Below are 18,292 nucleotides of genomic sequence, written 5' to 3'. Positions count from 1 at the left end.
CCATATATAGCAGGCATCTTTAACATTGTAAGATTTTTGTTCATCTTTAACACTTTAAGATCCACTTCTTCCTAAGATGACATCAACTCCACTTCTAAACTTTTCTGATGCTAAAGCTGATTTCTCCACACAAAGAGAAGACAGCTTAGATCCAAACCAGCAGCTGCTTTTCACCTGGCTTTAATGGCTGTGGAGGAGACACACTGTTGCTGCATGCCAGGAGTTGCATTTTATGCCCCAGCATTACCATATCCGTGAAGTCTCTGTGTTATAGTTCCTCTGTACTTAGAGTCTTAAAAGGCCACAAGTTTGCATACTTGAAATTTGTGGTATATTTTCTTCCCAGCGTATGCCTACCCCCTTGGGACACAAGAGTTTTTGTTAAGGACCTGCTTTCTGCTTGTAAAAATAAAATTAAATCACTGAACTCTGACCATTAATGCAGTGTGTTCCACACTAGCCTATAGCAACAGAATACCCTGACAGTCAGCATGAGGGGGGATAAATCACCAGCAAGTAATCACCTTGGGATAACTCAAACTATTCACTTGGATATCAATCCATCTTGATCATTTTCATATTCCTTCTGTCTTTCCTAATTTAACATGTACATTTTTCTTTCCCTTCAAAAGCGATAAGCAGTAAACACAAACACTGAATTTTTTCTATCAGACAAAAAAACAGGTTTTGAATGTCATGTCCAGACAGATGAGAAATGTGTTCAATACCAGAGCACCTATCATATAAAATTACTCTCTGGAAACAATATTATTCCACTAATTATTACATCCTCCAAGATCCATGCTAAAATCAGGTCTCCTCATAATGAAACAAACTTTTATCCCCTTCTGCACTCACAGATTTCCGTTGCTCATTTCTTCCTAGATACAGAAGTAGTAAATAATATGAAATTTTGGTGTATAGTCCCCTATTTCCACCTTTGTGAATAATCAGTTTTGTATTATTTGTGGATATGAACAGGTTGAGTCTTTACCACTCTGCTTGGAAAACACACAAACCTAAAAGTACCTATACTATCTTGGAGATAGATTTATTGATCTTACCAACCCCTTGCACCCCCCGATACAAAAAACAATACAGCTTAACCTTCAGATGAAACTTCCTCTCCAAGCTCATCCATTCACAGTACTTCCTCTTTGGAATTCCTCTATCTTAATTCAATTAATTCTCCCTCCTACTCACACTTCCTGTATTTTATGGGTAGGGAATGAAACTGCATTTGCCACAACAATTCAGCAGAACTTCAGCAGCTTTGGGCAAACAAGTGGGACAAGAGCATCCTACCACTCCTGTGTGTGCCCAAGAGCAAGGGTGCTGACAAATGATTAGCTGATATCATGTTGTTCTTATTTTCAGTCTCATGAAAAAACCTCTCAAATGAGAACAAATTTTATTCAGCTGAGGTTTTAGTATTTCTCTGTACCTTATCAGGCCTGGCATTAATATGATGTTGTGGAGATTTAACTTAGGAGTGTGGGAATTGCTGAGGGATGTGCTTATTTTTCTAACAAAAGTTCAGGCATGCTATTATTAGCAATCTCTGGTATGTCATCAATGGCAAAGGCCAAATACTTTCTTGAAATGTTTAGGAATCCAGTGTATTCTGAATCTGAGGAGCCTGTTCTCATCTGCCATTCAATGCACACAGAGCAGCATGCTGCAAAAGGACTCCATCTTGCCAGAATGCTCCTGAACACTCCCAGTGCATCTGTTCTGAGTATTCAGGTTCTCAAGAGGACAAATATTGACTTCAGAGAGCAGACTAACCTCCCCAGCCAGTATTTCACAAACACTGGACCTGGCAGCCTGATTTTAACCCATTTTAGAGACCACTTTACACCACATACAGCTCCTTGCATACCTAATTGTACCTGCCAGTTTAGGACCTCAATAATACTCAGCCAGCTGCCTTAGAGTGTCACCAAGAACACAAAGTCCAATAAGACACACAGGGGTATGGACATAAAATTCTTCAAGCAATTGTATTATCAGGTAGATGAAAAAGAGGGTGTCCCTGACCACTCCCAAGACCTGTTTCTGGGTGCAGCACAGATCTACCACACCACTCTGAGAGCTGCCACTTAACAGCTCTGTGCTTCCTCACAGACTTTTGGATTGAACTTTCCCTGTCACATTTTAGGAAGAGGGTGACCAATGTGAAAATCAAACCTGAGAGAAGTAGCCATTCTTTCATTTAAAACTGGCAATAGATTTTTCAACCAAAAACTTTCCTGTCTTTTTCATCAGGGTCATTTACAGAAAATATGAATGGCAGTAGCAAGCCCAAGCCTTTTCTTTCCCAAGAAAAGGGTTAAGTAATATAATTATTTCATCAGAAGCAGTGGCCATCTGTTATGCTTTATAAAAAGACTGGCAAACAATGTTAAAAACATCCATTACATGCAATAGAGAAGAGAAAAATATGTTTATTTAGCAAATGTTAATGTTTCTGAAAGATGTTTGATTAGAGTCTGGAATTTATCATCACTTGCTAGAGCTCAGGCTAGGAGCCTAGCACCATCAACACATATTGTCAACAGGCATTAGCAAACAGTTTCATCTCCATGTGAAAAAGCCAGTGATTAACCTCTTCCAACTACATCACTAGGTGTATCATCCTCCACAAAACATAATTTATGCTTTTTTACATCCTCTTCCAAGAAATATCTGTCTAATCTCTTAGTAAATTTTTTTCCCTGTATAGTCTAAAGACTTAAAAAACCAGTCTTTAGAAACCGTAAGACAGGAGGGCTTTCTAGCAAAAACAAGTCTTTAAACCTTCACAGGAAAATGTCATGCAAGAAGAAAGAGTAATGTGATTATGAATCAGAAGAAAACTGAAATGATTTGTTAATAAAAAAAGGGCAATGTCAAAAAGCATGTAGTGCAAGTGCAAAACTGAAAGTAAGCTGTGGTTTCTATTTTGATTGTTTGCTTCTCAACAAATAGATAAATACTTAAAAAAGCCTCAAACCACAGGATAGTGGAGCTTGCCTGCTGCTGCTGTGGCTGCCAGATATCATAATGGATATTCTAATGGGAGAAGAGAGAATGATGCTAAATTGTTTTGGTGCTGTTTTGCTACAACCTTACTTAAAGAAAGCAATGGCTTTTGTGCTGGAAAAAGGAGGGGGACGGGAAGAGCAGACACACACCTTTATTAAAATGTGTATACACATATACAGAAAAAGCTCCGTTTGAGTCCAAGGGTAATGTCAACTACCTGGTTCATGCATAATGCAGTATTTCCCAAAATCAGAAACTTGTGGGAGAAGCAAAGCAGAAGAATAGCAGGGGTATATATAATGCGGAAATATTTTCTACATGTGTTTCATTCTATACTCACACAAGTGAAAAAATAAAATTTTATTTTGCATATTGTAGGCAAAAGGGTTGAAGCCTAGCTCTTCCATTTGACTTAATTTGAAATAATGGGGATTCAAAAACTTTCAGGACAAAATTCTCCCAGTAGCAATCTACCTGCTCATGAGTTGGTTTATAACACCTCCAGTGCTACCACACCCCACCTTGAGGTGAGTTTGTCCTGCACAGGTCCTGACTGTGAGAGATCCTTGCTGAGGAATGATACTCATCAGGCCAGGAACTGCAGAAACGCCAGGAACTGCAGAACCCTGCACACATGGCTGAGAAGACCGTGTAAGTTTTATGATCTCTCTCTTCAGAGCACATTACTGCTTTCTGATGGCTTCTGAATTTCCTGTTACTCATTGCACATTTTTGACTTATATCTACCTGTCTTGAAACACGTTAAAAGGGCTGTAAGATTTTATTTCCTCCCAGACAGAGCAATAATTAAACATATCAGGCTTTAATATTTGAATCCATTTCAAGGGAATGAGGATACACTAGAGGCCATGGGAGGGACATGTGCTTTGTGAATGAAAAGAGCACATGGAAATGCTTTTATCCCATTAGCACAGGCACTGAGGTTGCTCCAACACAGCTGCAGCTGTTGGAGAAGAGTGTGCAGGCTGAGATGAGCTCATGGTTGGGTCCAAATGGGACAAGGGTCCTGCTCTCTTTTCAAGGACGATCACCGAGGAAGAACAAGCTGTTCACTGTATTGTCCCTCCATCTTTATTCTTTAATTTTCCAGGAATTTAATGCCAAGCAGCCACTCATAACCAATTTTGGCCCCATCTGTGCCCATGAGTCATTAACTTTTGCACAGTATCTCACATCTTGTTACCATTTGACATGCCACAACCATCAAATTAACCCCACGCAATGCTTGAGTGAGCAGCTATAACAATATAGAAATCTGGAGCACAAACAGCAATCGCCAACACACACAGCATAGGAGCAATACCATCTCCTGTCACTGGGACTATATATATTCTTGGTCATGTGTCTCAGAGAACATTCACAGACTGCTATAACTGAGATGTTCCTCTGAGGGATAATGAGGCGTTGCCATTCCTTACAGTTCTGTCACAAGGCTTAGGCTATTTGATCTTTTCTGTGAAGCCTCAGCTCCAGATACCAAATCATTATGTGAGAACTGAAGATTTATTTTCTTCTTTGAAAGGGATTTAGCCTTTAGACTGTTACAGAGAGAGAGCTGACAGTCTGACCTGAATATAACCCCTACAATTTGAAAGCCAGAGGCTAGAAAAAAGGAATGCAGAATTGTCTTTAACATGTTATGATTTTTAACCTAAAATATTATGATTGTCAAAGAGGTGGAGTCTGGCAGGAGGTTAATGCTTTTTGAAAGCTAGCTCTCGTCTACAGGTAAGAAAAGACCTCATTTTGTGCTCATGCCAGCCTAGGCAGAGAGCTCCTGGAAGGGATAATAGGTCTTGTGATAGCCAGAAGGGTGCTGCAAGCTCCCTTCCTACGCAGAGGAGGTTGTGCAAAGCATGCTAACTTTCAGGTTAAGTACCTGTTGCTTTAAACAGCCTGCTGACTTCTAGCCATTCATTAGTTTTAGCTCAGGCTTTGCAATCTCTTTAAGTGGAAGGGACTACAGAAATCTTTGTTCACAAGCTGTCCTGTTTCCCATGCCTGTTTGCTGTTTGGAAGGGGAGATACTAAAAAGACACCAGCCACATTGATCCTGAATGCATTCCCTTTTGGACAAAAGCAGTTAACTGTACAGGCAAAGTTATCAGTATTTTAAGACTTCCATTACCTGCCCTGCTGACTTCCCTGTAGCCCACCACTGACAAACTCTTTTGTGTAACCACACATGTGTGTACATTTCTGGGGGTTATATTTTCCCTTTTTTATGCCAGTATCACACAGAGCACAGGAACCATGGCAGCCAGCTCTAGGTGCATAAGGGAAGCAGCCAGATGGTGAGGGCAGGAGAGCAACTTTGGCCTTGCTGCCTGGTTTGCCAGGAGGTGATGGGTGCCAGTGGGTGTCCCACAGGAGCAAAGAAAGGCAGCTATGCCCAGGGAAAGCTGCTCCTTCATGGCTGGGTCCACACCTCAGCCCTTCCTGCCACTTCACTCAACAGCTGGAGCAGACAAGAAGTCCCTTTTCCCAGAGGTCTTGCTTTGAGCTCCTTTCCAGCTTTTCTTTTTCTCCCAGTGGTTCCCCTTGGAGCAGCACGCTGACCCCACTCCACTTCATGAGATGGCTTTTGCCTCTGACCACTGGTATGAGCTGAAAAGTAAGGCAATTTTTCCCTTAACTCGAACTAAAACACTACAGTTTAGACACCTCAGGGCTTCTTATCATACCTCCTCATTTTATTTTTATTTCAGCTCCCACTGCAATACCAAGTGCAAAATTACAGATTAATAGGGAATCTTGGTGAGTTAATGAGGCAAAATGGGCCCTAGTCACTACATTGTTAAAGAACCTGGGTCCTGCAGCAGCAGTATTGATAGCCTTCACCCTCGCCTAAAAAAGAATAACAGGCAGGAAGGATATGTTAAGAGAGTGATATAGATATGTATAAAAAGTAAGCAAGCATGCAAGAAAGCAGTTCAACTAATCAATTCAAGTAGGGCTGTTAAATAATCACATATAAGAGTTGTAAAAGTAGTGTGTGCAGTCTGTATGGATGCTTGTAGGTATGTAGTCTTATTATTATGATAATTACTTAAGAATACCTCCCATTTTCCTGTGTACTGTAAGGCAGAGACTAAACAGCAAGAAACCCTTGATTGCATCCAAGCTATTCCACGCAGACTACAAAAGTCACAATCTCCTGGCACTGCCCCAAATCAAATCCTATCACTTCAAATGCAGTAGCAGACAGATACACATGTTATTGCTTATTTTTATAGTGAAAATACTGAGTATATAATTCCAGAAGCCTTCTATTAAATGTTTTGACAAATTAAACAATTAAGTAAGTATAATCAGATAAATCCGACCTTGATGTCAGTTATATGAAGAGAGACTGGTAAACAACGAGAACTGCGCAGTCAGTGCAAGAAAGCTTACTCACAAATTGATTTAGAGGGGAAATTACAGGCACATGCAACTATCATGTTGCATCAGAAACAGATTATGAGAACCCACAAATTCTAAAATTGTTCAGTTGGTGAAGTCAGGAATTTCCGGCTGAATACATTATCTCCAGACAATGACTGCCCCTTCTGCCTTAAAAACTTAACTTTATTTGGGCTCCAGAGGCTTATCAACTCCCACATCCTTTCAGCTACCCCAAATCTCACTATGAGCTTTACAGAGGAATCTCCTTGCTCAGCATTTCCCCTGTGGTTGGGTTCTTATGGCAGCTCTTCTTTGCTCCATGGAGCTTGATCCACATACCTTGCTGTTCCAGTCACTGGGAACTCGAATTAGGGTGGCACAGTGAGGGTTTACCCACATCATGGCAAGAAGCAACAGAGGAGGAGCCCAATATATTGGAAGCACTCATAAGGCAGTGCTGTGCTTGAGTTAAATGTGACAATATTGGCTCTGAATTCAAGCTCCCCACAAGATTTGTCAGCTCAGGTCAGGCACACACCCCCAAATCCCGAGTGCACAGAGACAAAGACAACTCAGATGTCTCTGCTCAGGCAGCACAGGTGCCTAAAGAAGGTACTAGAAAACTGCCCACCTTGCTTAGCTGCTTAGGAGGGTCTTCCCTCCAAATGACTGCACGTATCCTACTACACTCTGTTTCCTAACTCTGTCACAACTGGACTAAAGCATTTCACACTGTAAGGCCAAAGCTGAGAAGATATTTTGTTCTTCAAAACTAACACTCAGGTCTTGCTGAATGTTTAGAATACAAGGCCTAAGGGAAAAGAAGTCAACAGTGTTAAGACAGTGGATCAAAAGTTCTCAAAATTTTGGTGGCATCTTTTATGCGTGTAAGAGACAGGGAGAAAAAGGAAGCAGAAAAAATATAACATCAGTATTTCTGGCCACTATTGTTTTTTTTAATTAAATCAAGCTCTGCTCATTGGAATGCTTTGTATCTTCTGCTAAGCACCTAATACCTTCTCAGCCTTCCTTCATGCTCTGTCATGTGCTAGCAGAATTATCTCATTTACATCCTTGTAAGGTGCTTTGAGCAGTAACAAGTATGAAAGGTGCTATAGAAAACATTATTCTGTTCTCTCATATCCTAGTTAACTTTCAAAACCAAAATACTGCACTTGGATGCACACATGCAGCTTTGGCTGTAGCCACTGGGAGTTTTCTGCCTATACATGCAGGGATAACATGGACCTTTATGCTTTTAAACTGCTCAGATACTGGGGGTGAAGAGGATGGGGGTGGGGTCCTTTCCCCTTGGAGTAATCTTAAAAAAATTCCTGCATCATACTGCATCCAACATTTGAAACCTCTAAATGTTCATATCCGCAGCAGTCCTGTGGGTCACCTGCCATGGAAAAAAATTTCCCTGGACAAAAAGGTATTAAAATATTTTATTACAGAAATATACTTTTCAGACCTTAAACCAGATTAAATATATGAGAATTCCTAGAAGTCTATATTGTTCCCCTCAGGGATGCCAGACTTTATTTACAAAGCTTATATATTGCTGTAGCAAGGAGTTTTCATGGATGAAAACTGCTCAGGGCATTATGATGGATGGGTGGATGGCAGTGAATGGGAAAAAAACCACATAGAAGCCCCACCTGGCTGAATGGCATTAAGATTCCCCATGGGAGGCATATGAGGATGCAAGGTTTTTCTCTACTGTTTGCTCTAAAAATGACATACATGCATACATACATATATACATAAATGAAATCACTCACAGCACTCAATAATTTATTTGCTTCATCCTGGGCACGAACGTGCTAGCATAATAAACCACCATATGGGTGATAGTACAGTCACTACCAGTGATTCCACACTATTGTAACTTTGCAATAAGATACCTTAATCTTTGTTTCTTTTGAAAGATCAAAAGCAATGAACACATACAGCCCTGCTTTAAAATCATATTTTCTGTTGCTTGCTTTTCCCAGTATTAAAAAGGGTCAACAAATACCTTTTCTTAATGGCTACACTCTCAAGGGCAGAAGTAAATCTAGCAGAACAAAGATTCCTAATTCTAAAGATGCTAATGGCAAATACTCACATGTGTGTAAATAATTAATTGCTTTCTTGCAAATAAGTACAGGTTTTTCATTCTTTGTTAGTGACCCCAAGGATTGTTTTTCTATGAGAAATAGAAACATTTAGGATTGTATCTTCCTAGTCCATGACTAATTTATAGGCTCTTGTGGCGTCAGGTGCAAAGATTCAAGATTCAATTTGTCACCCCAGGCAATTCCCACTTTAAAAGATGATGCAGGTATTCTGCAGAAATAAATAGAGGAAAACATTAATGGTGTAAAACCAACAGTAGTATCCCCTATGGAGGTCGTATCTTTCAAATTCATAGAGACACATCAAGATATTGAATGCCTTTTGTACTGGTCTGGAAAGAACATAAAGCCCTCTAATGATCTCCTACAGAAAAAAACCAGAGAGAATTAACACCACATTTTTCATGCTGAACAGTATCAGCTACAGCTGGTTGGGGGGTTTTGGCATGCTTTTTCCCAGCATTTTGTTTGTTGTTTGGTTTTGTTGGTTTTTTGTTTCATGTTGTGTTTTTGGGGATTTTTTGGGTTTTTGTTTGTTTGTTTGTTTGTTTGTTTGTTTTGCTGGTTTCCTTGTTTGTTTGGTGGGGGGTTTTTTTGTTTTTGTTTTTTTGGATTTTTTTAACTTTAAATTTTTCCAATTTGATCTAGCATTTCCAAGCCTACAGCTCTGTACAAAGATGACAACATAGAAATGGCATAACAGAAAGTCAGACATCTAACAAAATAAAATCATTTTCCCCCATTTTTTAGTTTTTCCAGATAGATCACCGATCACATAAATATTTACTTTCTGTGTATATGCAGCTCAATGGCTGCATTGTTAATGACTACAATTGTACTCAAACAAATGTGTCTTGTTAATAAGCCCCCACCTGCTTCCCCAATAGGTCTCCCTGGGACTGATTCTAGGAAAACCACTTCTCATGGGGGAGAGAGGAGCATATGTGAAGGATGTCCTGACCTCTGAGCATGAACACTAGAGACCTACTTGGCTCAGAAATTCCAGAATCAGATCAAAACACTGAACCTCTTTGTTATCCTTTCTGTACAGTGGGAGCACTTTGTACAGATTTCCTTATGCTGAAAAGTACTGTGCAAATGCGAGTTAATTACATGTAACTACTTGAATACTTCCAGGAGGATGACTGATTACGGGGATTTAACAACATGATGAATTCTGTGCATGAGACATAACATTTTATCTCTTTTCCTATTTGAAATTCATTGTAAGCACTTACATGGAAAAACCATACTACTGCAGAAAACATTTGTTCACTCTTAGGACTTGCAAATTCAGTATCTTAAGAAAATGCTGTTCACATAGCTTCATGACATTCTAATATTTTGCTTTGCTTCTTGATTGCATTCACTTGAATTTGGTATTTAATCTAAGAACTCAAGAAACCCTTAGAAAATAATGTTCTAAGACTGTTGAAAATAGGTACCATAAATTGCCAGAGAAAAACAGGTTACACATTAATATACACTTTTTACTGTCAACAATTAATTTCAAAGAATGATTAAGTATTTTACATGTGTCTCCTCTTTAAAAACGTTTGCTGTCTGTGTGTGTAGGGATGGTACTTTATGTTCTTTAAATGTCAAGACAGTTCTGCAGACTTTAGCATTATAATGACACCAAATTTAAGTCATTATAGGAGAGATTCATCTCACATTTTAAACACTGAAATTAGGGGTTAAATCTAAGTACGTGAGCTTCTGCTATAATGCAGAAAGACACAAACCTCCAGAAGGCAAGTATGAAAAGACTTATCTTTTAGAATTAACAATGAAACAATCTGTCATTTTGATTCATGGAGGTTAGCAAAGATAAATCCCCATTTTTAATTAGTTATCCAGGATGGATATCAGAAGGAAAAGTAACAAGGAATAATATAAAACATATTAGTAATATGAATCTAACAAAAGATGAAGCAGAACCTAAGCACAGTGTCCTTTGTTGATGTTCAAGAGGAGGTAAGGTTGAAGTTAAAATAATCTGTTAGAAAAGTTTCCTTGTGGATTTAGACAGAACCGTTTCCAGCACTATTCTCCATAGCTAAAAAAAATATCCAAACTCCAGATACAAAAATCATCTCACGAATCAGTGTTTAAAGGTTTAAGATGTTTTGTCTTGTATTTTCTAGCCACTAAAACTGAGATTTTCAGCTTTGGTCCTGTTACTCATCCAAACAGCCCTTTTCAGTTACCACACGACATCTGTAGCCTGCAGTAACCTCAGTGGGAGCTCTATCAATATGTGTTTAGGCTTAAAAAAAACTGTACCCATCAATTTCTATGTACTTAGGTCAAGAAATGCTGGTAGTATCCACATTAATGCAATATGGCAACTGCAGATAGCTGCTGAATTTTTGAATGCCTGGCTCCACAAAGATTAAAATTGCTCTTTTTTAGCCTAAGATATTTAAAGTTCTATATGTCAAGGCAATTTCTATCACTCCATATTTCAAGGCATTTTTTTTATGATGGCAAACATTACAGCTTCAATAGCCTTATAGGCTTTCTTTTCACAGAAGGATTCAATACAAATTCTCACCATTCATCTGAAACTTACAGTATATTTAGAAATGCAATTAAAATGTTTTTATAATTATGTACAGAGTAGTTATTTTGTTTAGTGACCTGAGTTGAAGGGAGCAGGGTGGTTTGTACTACAAACACGAGCATGAAGTGAATATTTAATACCAAGAAAATAAACCTCCAAATAAGAGTCCAGACTGTCACTAAAACGTACAAGAGTGGATTGCATATAATGCAGCCTTTGAGAGGATATAAAAAATAACAAGATATTGGCAGGCAAGTAGACCAAGGAAGCTTCCTGGATCTTTTCCACTAATAAATTCTCTCAATTTTGGCAAGAGGTATCTGTAATTTGTAAGTGGTTTTGACCTCAGGGAAACTTTCCTGCATTTCTGCAGTGAGAGAAAACTTTCTATATGGGAGGCCGTGCTATCAGTGCCTTCGGGTGGAAGGCCAGGATAGAATTCAGCGCTCACGCAGTGACTGGTACTGGTTTCAAAGATAGTTCTTATCTCTTCTTCTCAGAAACCAAGCAGAAAATCACAATGTTGTGCCTGATGACAGTAGAAAATATAAGGTCATAAATTGCTCCCTGTTTTGCTCAGATGCCAATTCCACACAACAAAACAAATGTTTTTCTCTCTGTCACCACCAGCAGCTCTTGCACCAGCTATCATGAAAGCAAGGACAGAAATTACACAGTGTACATGTTATTTGCACGTTTATTCTGCATACTTGTGATAGTGGGAGCATATAATAAGAGAGATAATTTTCTGCTTTCATTCAGTAAAAGAAACATTTTTCCCATTAAAATCAAACATTTCATAACAAAATTCTCCTTTTGAAAATAAAAATAAATATACACCTAACATTTCCATCTACATAGTATTGTGTATATTTTGCAGCAGTGAAAGATGTACAGCAAGGAATCAAATATGGAAAAATTCTAAACGTTTCCTTGTCCCACCGGGTGTTAGTCCTCAGGCAGGCCAGCTTTCGAAAACAATATTTGATAGTATTCAAGGAATTTTAAAACATATCTGTGTGGAGAAAGTTGATTTTTACTTGTAAAATAAATTAGCTGCAGACTAGCAAGCCTTTAAACAAAATATCAGGAGAGACATTGTTACCAGAGATGAAGTCCTGCTCAGCAGGTTTCTCAACTACAAAGGCATACTTAAATTGTGCTTATCCCAATTCCATGTGGGCTCCTGTGGAGAGATTCCTGGGGCTGCATACATGTGGAACTAATCAATCAGATAAAAACATCCACAGTTCTTAAAAAACATATTCTGTGCTCAATGTGATTTTGGCACAAATATGTTCTTTAATATCATACCTGATCCAGGTTACAAATTGGCTGGATCAATGAAGATGCTTTGCTACCTCAGGTGTTCTACACGTGGCCAAAGAGTTTTTAACTAACTTCCCTCAGAGCAATTATTAAGGTCTTAGCTTTAACAATGCTATAGAAAAAGCTACTGAGGAACCTGTACTTGCTTGGCAAAAAATCTCAGGGGTTTGAAGACAGGCACCAGTACCTTGTTATGTGCTTCTGGCTAATTAAGATGTTGACTGAGCCTATGTTAATCAAGGTCCATCAAACTATGCTTAATTAATATGTAAATTGGTAAAACCTTCCACAATTGCCCTACCATCTGAACTCTAGCTATGGGCTCCAAAACAGACAATGACTTCTAGTTTATGTTTTCAGTTGGGAAAATAATTTTCTGAAAACAAAGGAATTGTGAGGTGGAGTGCAAATGTATATTGTTACAAAATACACACGGATACATTAGACAAACGTTATAGATATGCATAACAATGTGAAAGTTTAAAGATGTGTCAGCAAAAGGACTTCATGTGAATGACACATAACAAAAAGAAAGCATTTTTTTCCTCAGATTAATTTCTCAGAGGTGATGGTCCCATGCAAATGATGAAGAGATGTACATCTAGAAGTTCCAACTACTTAAGAGAGAAGTTATGCCAAATCAGTTTGATAGAATATTATGTTAGATCTCTTGAAAAAACTGTTGGTTAAACCTCTTTTAGTCTGAACACATATTAACAGAACTTAGAATAACCTTAGGAAAGTGTAAAATTCAGAGATTAATGAGATGTAATGAGCATGCCTGATGTTTTCTATCAACTAGTCCTAGAGGTTACCAGCTCAGCATCTTACCAAGGCCACATGAATCAGTCCAAGGAGACTGTCTCCCCTTGGCTAGGGGTTTATACAGAATTTAAATAATTGAGATAAGGTCTGTATAGGTCTCAATAGTTTACAAAGCCAATGAAGAGTACTAATTAAAGCATTCAAAATAGGTGCCTTCAGAAGATAGAAAAGCAGGAAGGAAGGAGGAAATTGTATTTGTGCTTTTTCCTCCTATAATGAACAGGAACACTTTAATGTTAGTCCATAAATAACACTTTTGCTTCAATAGTAGTGACGTAATAAAAACATGTAATAAAAACCAGCAATTATTCAGATTGTGGGTGGTTGCCTGTAGACAGGCTAACTGTGAAAGCTGGCACTATGGCCAGTGATCACTGAGTCCACATGAGCAGTGGAACGAGAAGAACTTCTGAGATGGTCCCCCTGTTGAGAGTCTATACATAGGGACCTCATTTCAGAGGCCCTGGCAGAGCTACTTCTCCAGAAAGGCAATGTGTCACAATGTCCTGTGTCACCTCTCAGTCCCATGTGGGTGTCTGAGGTACCTTAATGGATCTCTGGTGGCGCCAGATTCCCATGTGCGGGTAAGAGAATTGTACTTCAGGTGTCAGCTGTCACTTGAGCTGAATCACATGTGGATATTTATGCACAGTTGCCCAGTTTTTAAAATCTTAATCTGGAACTGAATGCCAACCAGGTTGTATTGCATGTTCTCCCAGCTTTCACTCTTACTGTTCTCTCAGCATTTACTGACATTTCAAAACACTTTCTAGGCAATTTACTGATTTAGAGGGCAAAAGGTGTGGAGAAATATTTATAAAATGGAGTAGCACCCAGCGCAAAGTCTAGTATTTAAGAGAGGAGCAGAGGCAGTCAAAATTCATTATTCCTTCATTTGCCTCCTGAGAATGCTCTGAAAGTCCTTGAGGTCCCAGAGTCTCAGTTCTTACACCAGTTCTTTCACCAGTTCTACACTGGATTTGCACTGGGTAAGAAGGACCAACTCAGGAAAAAAATCCTGCATTTTTGTAATGTAGATGAGTTCTGACTGACAGGTTGACCCTTAGCTTCTTTGATTTAGCACTGAACTATGATACTCCTATTCATGGAAGTAAAAGGAATCCACTTCCCTATTCTGTCTGTATACAATCCAGAAAACTTCAAAAGTTCTTACAAATCTCCATAGATGTCAGCTAATAATGTACTAGGCTTGGACAGACCCAGGTATTGTTGGAAGCTAAAAGTTCTTTCCCCTTAGGAAATCACTGGTGGTCTTTCCCAAAGTGTCAATCAAAAGATCCTTAAAATTTCAGTCACTTTTAATTGGATAAGACCACACATCTCTATCATTTTACTCTGCATCAGCTATGGCAGAGCATCCTGTCCATTCTGACATACCCTGTGAATTTTAACTTTTAATGGACCAAAAGTCAATCTCTAAAAACCTGGAGGTTTATCATGGAAAATTGATACTACTTTTCTAGAAAGAACTGAGATTTCAAAGATGAAGATTACCTATATCCAACCAGGAGGCACAACATGCTTGCAAACGTTACAGCTTTTCAAAAATGAAGGGTTATGGCCATATATTATTGAAGCATACCCCAGTTAAGAGAGGGGATGTGTGAACTCTTCAAACCGTAGCCATATATCATTACATCTCCCACAGATCATACGTTAAAACCATCCTGCAGATGATCTCCTAATCAGCAGTTCAGTATCTGCCTGTTTACAATGGATTTAAAACCAAGAAAATCCCAGGATATGGAGCACACTGTGATACTGAGGTGCATAATCCTAACAACATACATAGAAAGTATTTAGTTAACATGGAAGATGTTTGATGCTTGCATGAGTCTTTTCAGATCTGTTCAAAGAACAGATTTCACAGTGGTGCAAGCTAGAGTACAAGTAAAACAATACTAACAAAACCAGCTGGGAAAAAATCTACAGTGTGCCAATTACATCTTAATAAATTTTCATTAATGTTTATACATACCTATATAAGTATACATGTAAATAATATAGAAGACACACCCCTTTTTCTTGTTGGGGTTTGTTGGGTTTTTTTTTTTGCTCTACATGGTGTTTATGTGACATTTGGACCAAGAAATGTGAAAAAACTAACCAAAAAATCACCAAGCTCCAGCACAGCACCATTGTGGCAGGTCCACCTCCACAATTTCTTTTACAGAAATGTTTCTGTGCTTTGAGATTGTTTTGATCTGCATAAACCTTTCAGTTGTGACAAACAGAAAAGAGCTAATGACTGCTGGAACATATTTAGATTGCTCTAATTTTATAAATGAATGTTATGTTTGCTTATGTGTTTCCCTGTACCTTTGGAATTTTTGTTGTGCTTTAATTTAATAAAGACATTTATAGCCAAGATTTACTTCTTTATGCATAAATGTGATGTTGGTGGTGATCAAGGCCCTTTTTCCAACAATAATGGCCATATAAAAGTCCATGTATCTCGGCTTTTAAAAATTGATGGGATAGACAATTCTCTGTTTCAGACATGTAATTTCAGAAGTCTTTGGCAAAACAATTTTAGTATAGCTCATTTACCATGCAGAGCTATAAAATGAGTTGTGAGTTCTGTTAAGTTAGATGCCTATTTTTTCTCCAAAATACAATTTGGGAATTTAGAATTCATGAAAACTAGGAAAGAAGTAACAGAAAATACATCTCTTTTATCTCTGCAAACTAAAGGATGCTGTTGAACTGTTTAGAAACACTGAACCAGAGTAATTTCTCTTTCAGAGAACTGAGGATCCTTAACTGGTGGATCAATTACTGGAGAAGGCATCCTGCTTCTTGTTTGTTTGCAGTGAAACAAAGGATGTGAAATAAACATTGCACCCTAGAGATGCTGTTACCTTTGGCTACATACAACCAGGAGAAGCCTAACCAGAGGTAGCAGTTTATTGTGATTTGCTAGGACTGACACTTATCACTAAGAGTAGGCACAAGTATGTTACAAAGACCACCCTAAATTAACTTTTATTTTAAAGATAAGGACTACCAGTTGTGGTGGTATTTCAAGAGTCATGGCCATATCTAGTGGTGCAACACAAAGAGATTAATTAAGTTTCCCTTGCTTCTAAAGCTGTTAATAAGCTAAAGAGAGGGAACATTTTTATTATAACTCCTAAAACACTGCTGTCACATTCTTATATTAATACTGCATTCGTATGTTAAATCACTGAATTTTTCTATCCTTGGGCCCCTCTAGCAGATCTCATTAGTGGTTGTTTTTGTGGAGATTTTTGTTTTTAAGCCAAAAGAGAACCATAGTAACTGTGCATTTCCCAAACCATTTCATTCATGAATGGGAAATGAGTCTCCAAATCTTTACTCACATGAGTAACCACATTGATATCCTTGGGCCTTCCATTATTAGCAGCTAGAACTGTGAGTGTAAATCTGCAGGATTTGGATGTGGCACTTCATTACTTCATAGGAGTGAAATCTGTAGCTGAAATCAATAGCTAAGCATGTGAGCCATATAAAAGATACACATTCTTTCATGGAGGTCTGATTGCAATGCATCTCTCAATTTTGTTTCAGCATCAACAAATAAGCATATCATTGTAAAGAGATGCACAGACTACAGGCAGGAATTACAAAGACACATTTTAGATAGAAGTTCTAGCCTCAATAGAGGCGTTGGAAATAGTCCATCAGAAAGAACAGAATAGTGAAAAAGGTCAACACTTCTTGAAAAACTAACATAGTAAGTCAGAGACCAAGTTTTTGGTTCTCTGTCAATCAGTAGTGTAACTGTTGTCAATCATTCCCTCTTACCTTGTTTGTGATTTTTGAATGGGCACAAAAGAAACTTTTGTTGGTAATTATGGTCTTTACAATTCATCTGAGTCACAGGCAGGATTTTCAGAGCCTGCCTATGGAACAGGCATGGTGTACCCCAAGCTGCGCTCACTTATGTCCAACCAATTCAAGCTAAAGTTTCCCACGATAATATGAAAGGAAATAAAAGATTCTGACCAACACAAGTCACTATTCTAGAAATAACAAAAGGAACAGGATAGCCAGGATCTTCTGGTTTAACACTCTTATTTTTTTTTCCTTTTAAGACGATAATATGATAACTTTTCTTTTGGAAGGGTGCAGTTAGACAGGATATGCACCTGTGCATCTGGATCTTCTGAAAGAGTATTTCTATTCTCTGCCTAACCACATGCTTTCCATTACACTGATATTCTGCTAAAATTTACTGCCAAGAATTAAGGCTTCTTCATTTATTTTTTTAACTCCTGAATTCCCCTAGGATTTTTTCATTCCTCAAATATTTTCAGCTTCTATAGATACATTTTTGTTTTGTTTTCTTTGGCTATCAATTTATCTTGGCCCTGCTGAAAACATGAAAAGATTTGTGAAGAAAGGTTCTGACATAAAACCCAGTTTTGGAGTTGATTCAGCAAAGTAACACATCTGATAACATCAAAGCAAGAACATCTGAAACTAAGAATTAGGCAGAGCAGATTTTTCAACAAATTGCAGCCTCTATAAATTTACCCATTTCCAAACAGCCAAGTCTGTTTATTTGCTTATTTTCCTAGCTTTGCCGAAAGAAAGGCTCAAACAACTTTGGGAAAATACCAGCAAAGTTGCTGAGCGGAAACCAGCCCCTGTGCTGTAAACAGTGCCTCTCCCCAAAGTGCAGCTGCACAAAGCACAGACAATGCAGGGACCCTCAGCATCATTAACCAACTTCCCTTCCTCACCAAACAGCAGCTTCGATAAAGCAATCACAATAGCATCATGGAACAGTAGAACAAGGAAAAAAAAATAACCTTACCAGCTTCTCCTACAGTACACAGCTGAAAGGAAAACAAAACCCCCAGCTGCCGTTTCGCATGCAATTGGTCTCTGAGAATGAACTGACTGAAAGAACTATGAAAGGCTAAAGTCTCTCGGCCCCTCTGTTCAGCCTCTCTTCAGCTCCCACTCTCCGAGCTTCCTCACAAAGCCATTCTCCTACTCCCTAATC

At 38.5% G+C, this 18,292-nt stretch overlaps 1 protein-coding gene across 2 annotated transcripts in view; it reads right to left on the bottom strand.

Moving 5' to 3' along the window:
• Positions 1 to 18,292, bottom strand: part of MID1 (midline 1) — a 257,614-nt gene that overhangs the window by 172,250 nt on the left and 67,072 nt on the right. The window contains exon 1 of one of the 2 annotated variants that reach the window (XM_031060408.1): positions 18,101 to 18,286. The exons of the other annotated variant lie outside the window; for it this stretch is intronic. The gene's annotated coding sequence lies outside the window, so the exon portion shown is untranslated. Of the gene's footprint in view, positions 1 to 18,100; positions 18,287 to 18,292 lie in introns of those variants that run through there. 2 annotated transcript variants of the gene reach the window in all.

This window comes from Geospiza fortis, unplaced genomic scaffold (genome assembly GCF_000277835.1).
Source record: "Geospiza fortis unplaced genomic scaffold, GeoFor_1.0 scaffold50, whole genome shotgun sequence".
NCBI lineage: Eukaryota > Metazoa > Chordata > Aves > Passeriformes > Thraupidae > Geospiza > Geospiza fortis.
This window is presented reverse-complemented; position numbering and strand designations above follow the sequence as displayed.